Genomic DNA, 10,359 nt, shown 5'->3' on the forward strand with positions numbered 1-10,359 from the left:
CCAAATAAATTCTACCAACCAGATTCCTAAAAACAAAAGAATAATGGCTAGTGCAAGATCTGACTTAGATTTGCTCCTTAGGTCCATTCCTTAAAAATCAGTTTTGAAATGCATTAAAGGCTTTGGTGAAAGTATTTCCAACTGTTGAGTGAAGACAAAGGACATCATAATAACAGTCTTCTGGCATATTGGAGGTAGGCAGTAGGTGTTTATTTAAAAAGTAATTTCATTTCATTAAGGGTTCAGGCATCTTCTACTCCTCTATTAGAGTTATCTTTAGTAGCTCTTTATGTTATTAAATAGCTCATACTTTACTAAGATTTGTTTACTTCCATTAGTGTACTTATCACTGTGGAGAATAAAAGGAAGTAAAAGCCAGGGTCCCTGACCCCCAGTTGCTTATTATATTATTGATGAGGCAAGACAGTCATTTATGTATTAAAAAATATTTTCTTTACCTTTTTAAAAGAACCTCTGTTTTTTAATCTTACTCAGTGGGAGATATGAAAAGACCAGTCTCAGAATTCCATAGCTGCATTCTCAAATTGAACATATACTAATCTCTATAAATATGAAAGGACTACATAAAAAATACTACTGTTAGATTACCGGGGTTGCAAATACTTAAAGAATTCCTAAACAGAAGAGGACATTGAGATATAGAATAATATGGAAAATATCAAGATTTATGAAATTTTTGAATAGAAGAAAGGTCAGAGTTCTTATACCAAACCCTTATTATTTTTCAGGTGAAAAAAACTGAAATTCAGACTAAATAATACTGCTCCAAATCACTGAATGAATCAAAGTAGCACCACAACCAACAAGACAGCCACACCCCTGTCACCTAGCCCAATATTCATTTTAGCATACTAGATCGCCTCAGTGGCAGAATTGATTTTTTGAACCACACCTAGAAAATATATGATTGATTTTTGAATTATCATGTGCCAAACTTAATAAGGAGTCAGACTCATTCATATGTGACTCTGTTTCCTCTGCCATTGTATTTAAAATGACCTCTGTAGGAGAACATAGGCAGTAATCTCTTCAATATTGGCCACAGCAACTTCTTTCAAGATATGTTTCCAAAGGCAAAGGAAACAAAAGCAAAAATGCATTTTGGGGACTTCATCAAGATCAAAAGCTTCTGCACAGCAAAGGAAATAGTCAACAAAACAAAGAGGCAACCCATGGAATGGGAGAAGATATTTGCAAATGACAGTACAGACAAAAGGCTGATATCCAGGGTCTATAAAGAACTTCTCAAACTCAACACACACAAAACAGACAATCATATAAAAAAAATGGGCAGAAGACATGAACAAACACTTCTCCAATGAAGACATACAAACGGCTACCAGACACATGAAAAAATGTTCATCATCACTAGCCATCAGGGAGATTCAAATCAAAAGCACATTGAGATACTATCTTACACCAGTTAGAATAGCCAAAATTAAGAAGACAGTAAACATGTGTTAGAGAGGATGTGGTAAAGGGGAACCCTCTTACACTGTTGGTAGGAATGCAAGTTGGTGCAGCCACTTTGGAGAACAGTGTGGAGATTCCTTAAGAAATTAAAAATAGAACTTCCCTATGACCCTGCAATTGCACTACTGGGTATTTACCCCAAAGATACAGATGCAGTGAAAAGAAGGGCCATCTGTACCCCAATGTTCATAGCAGCAATGGCCACGGTCACCAAACTGTGGAAAGAACCAAGATGTCGTTCAAGGGACAAATGGATAAGGAAGATGTGGTCCATATACACTATGGAGTATTATGCCTCCATCAGAAAGGATGAATACCCAACTTTTGTATCAACATGGATGGGACTGGAAGAGATTATGCTAAGTGAAATCAGTCAAGCAGACAGAGTCAATTATCATATGGTTTCACTTATTTTTGGAGCATAAGAAATAACACAGAGGACATGGGAGATGGAGAGGAGAAGGGAGTTGGGGAACATTGGAAGGGAAGATGAACCATGAGAGACTGATCTGAGGGTTTTGAAGGGTCAGGGTGCGGGAAGTTGGGTAAGCCTGGTGGGGGGTGTTATGGCGGGCACATATTGCGTGGAGTCCTGGGTGTGGTGCATAAACAATGTATTCTGGTACACTGAAAATAAATTTAAAAAAAACCTAAAAAATAATTTCTGTAAACTTAACAAACTACATTGTAACTTAGATGTCACTTTGTGATCAATGGTACTCTTATTCCTAGAAGAGTTCTGGTAGGTTAGCTAAAGCATGGATTGCAACCAAATGTATAGTCTTGAACCCATGCCCTTTCACTGTTTTAACATCATGCTGTAGCCAACTATAAGCTCATTGAAGCAGGGGCTTGTGTCACTTGCCCTCTTCATCTCTAAATGAGGCACAGTGCTGACATATATTAAGTGCTCACTAAATATGGGTTAAATGTATTTTAATGAATCCTCTACCTCATCACCATAGTGGTTTCAAATTAATTGCTTTGCCTGTGTTCTATTTTCTTTGATATTTAGTGTCACCAGCTTGGATGTGTCCTAAAGTCAGTGTTCAGAATAAATGTTCCTAGAATTTGTCTTGGGTGGGATGAAGTCTTAACCCACCATTGCTGAGATTAAAAGTGTAACCGCTTAGCTTTTATTACAAATGAAAAATCTGAGTCAAAGTGATTATTTGAATTTATAGAAATTAAACATATTTGGAGATAAAAGAGCGTGCCAGGTAATCCTGCTGTCATGAGCCTTCTGATTTCTGCATAAGCTACTTGGACAAATGAGCTGCAATGTAAAACTTGACCCATTCCCCAGAGAAAAATCTTCAGAAAATACTTATTAATTAGCTGAATGAAAATATAGTGTGATATTATTTATCATGATAATTTAAACATTTCTCAGAGCAGGTATATTGCAAAAATAGGTTTTGTTACTTCTCACTTCTCATCTTTTTTTCTTCTCATTTTTTTTGTAACCACCAAATCTTGAAAATTGTCTACCCCTTTGTAAGCTTTTGAAAGTATATATAGCTTTCAGTTAAATCAATGATTCCTTCTCCATTAGGCCTTTCTCACTCATCACAGCTGAAGTTTTTTCTCTCCTTCCTTATATTCTATGAAACATACTGGCTATTTCACATGTTTAGCTTATTATTATGACTCTAAGTCATTAGTTACTTTTTTTAAAGATATTTTTATTCTTTTATTTGACAGAGAGAGAGAACACAAGTAGGCAGAGAGGCAGGCAGAGAGAGAGGGGGAAGCAGGCTCCCTGCTGAGCAGAGAGCCTGATGCAGGGCTTGATCCCAGGACCCCAATACCATGACCTGAGCCAAAGATAAAGTCTTAACCCATTGAGACACTCGGCACACCCATTAGTTACTTTTAAAAAATTTGTATATAGCAAATTTCCCTCACAAACCTATGGGGCAGTTACTCTAATTTCTGGTAAAGTCTAAGAAAAGTGAAGTTATTGTTGATTATAGCTAGCATTAAAAGGTTTAGACAAGGTCTGTCCAACAAGAAGATCTAACAATTTTAAATATCTATGCCCCCAACGTGGGAGCAGCCAACTATATAAACCAATTAATAACAAAATCAAACAAACACATCAACAATAATACAATAATAGTAGGGGACTTTAACACTCCCCTCACTGAAATGGACAGATCATCCAAGCAAAAGATCAACAAGGAAATAAAGGCCTTAAATGACACACTGGACCAGATGGACATCACAGATATATTCAGAACATTTCATCCCAAAGCAACAGAATACACATTCTTCTCTAGTGCACATGGAACATGCTCCAGAATAGATCACATCCTCGGTCCTAAATCAGGACTCAACCGGTATCAAAAGATTGGGATCATTCCCTGCATATTTTCAGACCACAATGCTCTGAAGCTAGAACTCAACCACAAGAGGAAGTTTGGAAAGAACCCAAATACATGGAGACTAAACAGCATCCTTCTAAAGAATGAATGGGTCAACCGGGAAATTAAAGAAGAATTGAAAAAAATCATGGAAACAAATGATAATGAAAACACATCGGTTCAAAATCTGTGGGACACAACAAAGGCAGTCCTGAGAGGAAAATATATAGTGGTACAAGCCTTTCTCAAGAAACAAGAAAGGTCTCAGGTACAGAACCTAACCCTACACCTAAAGGAGCTGGAGAAAGAATAAGAAAGAAACACTAAGCTCAGCAGGAGAAGAGAAATCATAAAGATCAGAGCAGAAATCAATGAAATAGAAACCAAAAAAATAATAGAGCAAATCAACGAAACTAGGAGCTGGTTCTTTGAAAGAATTAATAAAATTGATAAACCCCTGGCCAGACTTATCAAAAAGAAAAGAGAAAGGACCCAAATAAATAAAATCATGAATGAAAGACGAGAGATCACAACTAACAGCAAAGAAATACAAACTATTATAAGAACATACTATGAGCAACTCTAAGCCAACAAATTTGACAATCTGGAAGAAATGGATGCATTCCTAGAAACATATAAACTACCACAACTGAACCAGGAAGAAATAGAAAGCCTGAACAGACCCATAACCAGTAAGGAGATTGAAACAGTCATTAAAAGTCTCCAAACAAACAAAAGCCCAGGGCCAGACGGCTTCCCGGGGGAATTCTACCAAACATTTAAAGAAGAACTAATTCCTATTCTCCTGAAACTGTTCCAAAAAATAGAAATGGAAGGAAAACTTCCAAACTCATTTTATGAGGCCAGCATCACCTTGATCCCAAAACCAGACAAGGATCCCATCAAAAAAGAGAGCTACAGACCAATATCCTTGATGAACACAGATGCGAAAATACTCAACAAAATACTAGCCAATAGGATTCAACAGTACATTAAAAGGATTATTCACCACGACCAAGTGGGATTTATTCCAGGGCTGCAAGGTTGGTTCAACATTCGCAAATCAGTCAATGTGATACAACACATCAATAAAAGAAAGAACAAGAACCATATGATACTCTCAATAGATGCTGAAAAAGCATTTGACAAAGTACAGCATCCCTTCCTGATCAAAACTCTTCAAAGTGTAGGGATAGAGGGCACATACCTCAATATCATCAAAGCCATCTATGAAAAACCCACCACAAATATCATTCTCAATGGAGAAAAACTGAAAGCTTTTCCGCTAAGGTCAGGAACACGGCAGGGATGTCCATTATCACCACTGCTATTCAACAAGGTACTAGAGGTCCTAGCCTCAGCAATCAGACAACAAAAGGAAATTAAAGGCATCCAAATCGGCAAAGAAGAAGTCAAATTATCACTCTTCGCAGATGATATGATACTATATGTGGAAAACCCAAAAGACTCCACTCCAAAACTGCTAGAACTTATACAGGAATTCAGTAAAGTGTCAGGATATAAAATCAATGCACAGAAATCAGTTGCATTTCTCTACACCAACAGCAAGACAGAAGAAAGAGAAATTAAGGAGTCCATCCCATTTACAATTGCACCCCAAACCATAAGATACCTAGGAATAAACCTAACCAAAGAGGCACAGAATCTATACTCAGAAAACTATAAAGTACTCATGAAAGAAATTGAGGAAGACACAAAGAAATGGAAAAATGTTCCATGCTCCTGGATTGGAAGAATAAATATTGTGAAAATGTCTATGCTACCTAAAGCAATCTACACATTTAATGCAATTCCTATCAAAGTACCATCCATCTTTTTCAATAGAACTGCCCTATGACCCAGCAATTGCACTACTGGGTATTTACCCTAAAGATACTAACGTAGTGATCCAAAGGGGCACGTGCACCCGAATATTTATAGCAGCAATGTCCACAATAGCCAAACTATGGAAAGAACCTAGATGTCCATCAACAGATGAATGGATCTAGAAGATGTGGTATATATACACAATGGAATACTATGCAGCCATCAAAAGAAATGAAATCTTGCCATTTGCGACAACATGGATGGAACTAGTGCATATCATGCTTAGCGAAATAAGTCAAGCAGAGAAAGACAACTATCATATCATCTCCCTGATATGAGGAAGTGGTGATGCAACATGGGGGCTTAAGGGGGTAGGAGAAGAATCAATGAAACAAGATGGGATTGGGAGGGAGACAAACCATAAGTGACTCTTAATCTCACAAAACAAACTGAGGGTTGCTGGGGGGGGGGGTGGAGAAGGCGGGGGTTATGGACATTGGGGAGGGTATGTGCTTTGGTGAGTGCAGTGAAGTGTGTAAACCTGGCGATTCACAGACCTGTACCCCCTGGGGATAAAAATATATGTTTATAAAAAATAAAAAATTAAAAAAAATAAATAAATACCTACTAAAATAATACAAATAAACGTATATTTTCTACCAAGCACAAAAAAAGGTTTAGACATGAAATATTATTACATAGAATTATATTTTTATGCATATAATTTTGAGAAGTTTTTTGTATTTTTTATAGGACTCAAATAAGATAATGTAAGAGAGTGAAAAGTAGACTGAGAGTGAAAAAACCTAGATTCTAATCTTTAATTTTACCTGTGGCTTTGAACATTGGTTGAACAACTGCTTTTATCTGAGAACACCCCGAAGAAAGACAGTAGTGGGGACAAGTAGAAGTTATGATACCTTGACAGAATAAGTAAGGGGCACTTTACCTAAGAAGACCAGAAGAAGATACCGAACTAAGTCCTGAAGAGCAGATAGAAATAAACCAGGGGAGTAATGTGAGGCCAAAACATTTTATCAAAAGGTATATGTGTTAACAAAGTCTTGGGGACATGAAAAACAAGGAAATACTGCAGAGAACTGCATATATTTGCATAACCAGATTGGGGTAGGGGTTGTGGTAGAGAAAGGGGGTGCAATAAGATAAATCTGAGATCGTTCACAGTACACATGAGGAGAATACCAAAGAAATTTACTATACTTTTATATGATATGAGGAACAATTAAATAATTTATTAAATAATTTATTTAAATATTCTATTCTAAAGTCCATTTAAGCTGTTTTAATACTAATACCAATATAAATCCATAAATATAGGGAAGATGCATTTGAATGTGATTTGGAAATATAAAGGAGCAGGTAGCTTCAAGATTCTTTGCAGAACTGGGAGGGGAACACCTGCATGCTTAGTGCATCTGTTATTCCTCCACCTTGATCTTCCTTTTCAGGATCATTTTTGCTTTTGGGAATTTCTCTCTTATTCTGAATGGGAGATAATACCCAATTGAAAAGACCATAAGCTCATGAAACTCTCTGGATCTGTTTTCTCACTTTTGAGGTTGTGAGTAAAGATTAGATTTTGAATGCCTGTGAAGACTTTGATTTGTAGTTATTTTATTCCTTGGACTATATGTTAAGAAAAATACTGTGCTGATCACATTTGTAACTCATTTTACTCTCAGCACTTGTCAGTGATTAAACACTCAATTGTTTCTTTGTTGGAGTGTGATAATCTTCTTATAACATACTTTCTAGAATCCTATCATGAAGAATATCAAGGATATTTGGTAAAACATACAATATAATTTTGACTTCTAATTATATACTCTCCTATTTGATTTCCAGATAATTTAAAAGGAGCTCTTCTGAGGGCATAAGAATGAGTAATAATAGAATCATATTCCAAATTAGATTATATTGTCTCTGATATTTAATTTGTATTTCTCACAATGCCTAATATAATAATGGGCTCTTGATATCATTTTCCTTGAATATTTCACTGAATGTCTGATACATACCTGTTGACTTGACAAGGCTATTAAGGCTCTACAACAACTCTATATGGCAGTAATACTCCTATTTTATAGGAGAATAAAGTAAGTCTTAGAGACCACTTAAAGGATAAAAGTAACTGCTGAATCAAAGCCTGGAAATAATTATACCTTAAATAGGAGACACATTTATGTAACTTACCTAAAATCAGAAAAACTAACCATGGGACTCAGGGTAGCTCCAAGATGCTAGCAACACAGGCTAGTTACACTTTATTATCCCACTATTCTCTAGGACATTGTTTTTCTCTGCATGGTCAAAGAGGAGTCATCATCATATCCACCAAGTCCAAAACCAAACTAGTAGGAAAGCGGAAAGGGAAAGCAGAGGGTATATCCTCTTCCTTTAAGAAAACCATGTAACAGTTGTAGATCTTGCTTCAATGTACCCCACTGGCTAGGACTTAGCCACAAAGCTATTCCTCAGTATGAAGAAGTTTAGAAAATGTCATCTTAACCTGACAGTAGGAGAGATTAGATATTTGATGTTAACAGGCAGTCTGAGCTATGAATTTGTGGGACAAAGATTTAAGTTTCCACCTGATTGTAATGCCTATGCCCTAAATGAGGGTCTAGCAAAGTATGGCTCATCAACCAAATCTGTCCAGCCTTTTGTTTATAGAAATAAAATCGTTTTAGAACATAGCCATACCTATTCACTTATGTATTATCTAGAGCTGCTTTTTCTTTATATAGTCATAGTTGAGTAGCTGCTACAGAGACTCTGGTCCACTAAGCCCAAGTATGTACTGTAAGGTCATTTATAGAAAAAAAAAATCCCATCCTGTTTTACTAGGCTAACAAACTGTGTTTCTTTCCTTCAGCCCACCACTTTCACACATATCTAGTCTACATCCTTTTACTGTACCATGCCTGAGGTAAAAGAGCTTCTAACCCTTGTAGACTCCATTGTTACACTTTCTTATTTCTAGTTTCTGATGGGCTTTGGCTAGAGGAATAAGCTGACAATATCATAGTGCTGAAGAGAGATGTGGAGATACTTCTACCCCCCCACTTCCCCCAAGCAGAATGTGCTGTTGCACATTCTAAATTCTAATTCTAAAAGTAGTTGTGTTTGACTACAATAACAGCTCAGATTAAGTAGCTCCTTGTCCATGTCTCCAGTTCTTCTAAGGCTGCAGTAACATTATTATTCTCTTCTTTAGGCCTGGGGTTATAATGCATTCCCGTTGTTGCTAAATCTTGATGCCTCACATATTGGCTTCCTTCAATGTTTTTTCTTTAAAATCTGGTTTCTTCCTTTTGGATCTTGAATGACACAGTCATGACTCCTCAGAGCCTGACAGTTCTTGCAGGTCTTTGAGTATGATATACTTTATTGAATAAAAATTATAATGAAAATAAGTAGAGCAGGGAAACCAGAGATACTCGAAGGAAAGCTGTCAAGCTATCATGGATTAGGTAATTTTGCCCAGTCTAATCGCTTGAGTCCATAAAAGTGGAAGAAGGAGGTAGATTAGGTCAGAGAGATGCAACAGTGGAAAGAAGTTTTGGATTGTGAGAGGGTTCAACCTACCATTGCTGGCTCTCAATATGAAGGAAGGGAACCATGTGCAGAGTAATGCGGTAACCTCTAAAAGTTATGAAAAACAGCAAGAAAATAGGGATCTCAGTTCTTCAACTGCAAGAACTAGAATTCTATCAGCTATGTGAATGAACAAGAAATGGATTCTATCCTGGAGCCTGCAGAAGGAATGAACCTGCTGATACCTAGATTTTAGCCTGATCAGTGCTAGACTTCTGAACTAAGGAGCTATAAAATAATAAATATGTGGTATTTTAAATTGTTAGCTTTCTGGTAATTTGTTACATGTTATAACAATAGAAAAATAATATGGAATGGATTCCTTTAAATGGAAACCATGATTGTGAAATTGCACATAAGGAAAAAAGAACCATCAAGTCTATGAACGATTCATTCCTCATGTGAGGCTGAAAAAAAATACTTCTGAAAGCAGATGGTATAGGCATTTAGTATAAGCTCAAATCCAAGTGTTATTAAAATGTCCATACTTATGAAGAGCTACTATAGAACACCAGGGACTGGATGGTGTGATGGACAAGGGAAAGACAAACAATATAATCAGTGGGTCATGGAGTTGGGTAGGTGGGAGGTAGAGGATAGAATTAATGCAAATTAGGGCAAAGGGAAATTAATGCTTAATGATGAATGAAAGCAAGTAATTTAAAAGGGGTTTTTTTTTAAAGAATAAAGGAATAGAAGATAAAAAGGAATAATGCAAAAAGAAAGGAAAGATGAATAAAAGGTGGAAATAAAGTGAAAAGATAAAAGACCAAAAGTGGAATAAGCATAACTGATAAAGGAAAATCTTTTGTGAGAACCCACCTATGAAACAACCCTTAATTCCAACATTCTTTATCTAATAATTTCCATGAAGAGTCTGTATAATCTTACTCTCCTAAACTTAATCCTTTATCAGAAATACAAGAAGCCAGCTGTTCTTGACTCCTTATCTTTTCATTCTGGCTCAGCCTTTGGGTCTGCATTCCTTTTTCTTTTCATTTTTTTTTTAATTAAATTAAATTTAATTTCTTTTTCAGTGTTCCAAAATTTATTG

General features: G+C 36.3%; 1 long non-coding RNA gene across 1 annotated transcript in view; it reads right to left on the bottom strand.

The window, feature by feature from the left end:
• LOC116567043 overlaps positions 1-8,765 on the bottom strand; it is a 33,962-nt gene extending 25,197 nt beyond the window's left edge. Inside the window, exons 1-2 of the long non-coding RNA XR_004276088.1 lie at positions 8,412-8,765; positions 7,902-8,059 (exon numbers count right to left, since the gene is read on the bottom strand). This is a non-coding gene — a long non-coding RNA (uncharacterized LOC116567043). The remainder of the gene's footprint in view (positions 1-7,901; positions 8,060-8,411) is intronic.
• Positions 8,766-10,359: the final 1,594 nt, after the last annotated feature.

This window comes from Mustela erminea, chromosome 1, assembly GCF_009829155.1.
Source record: "Mustela erminea isolate mMusErm1 chromosome 1, mMusErm1.Pri, whole genome shotgun sequence".
In the NCBI taxonomy this organism is placed as follows: Eukaryota; Metazoa; Chordata; class Mammalia; order Carnivora; family Mustelidae; genus Mustela; species Mustela erminea.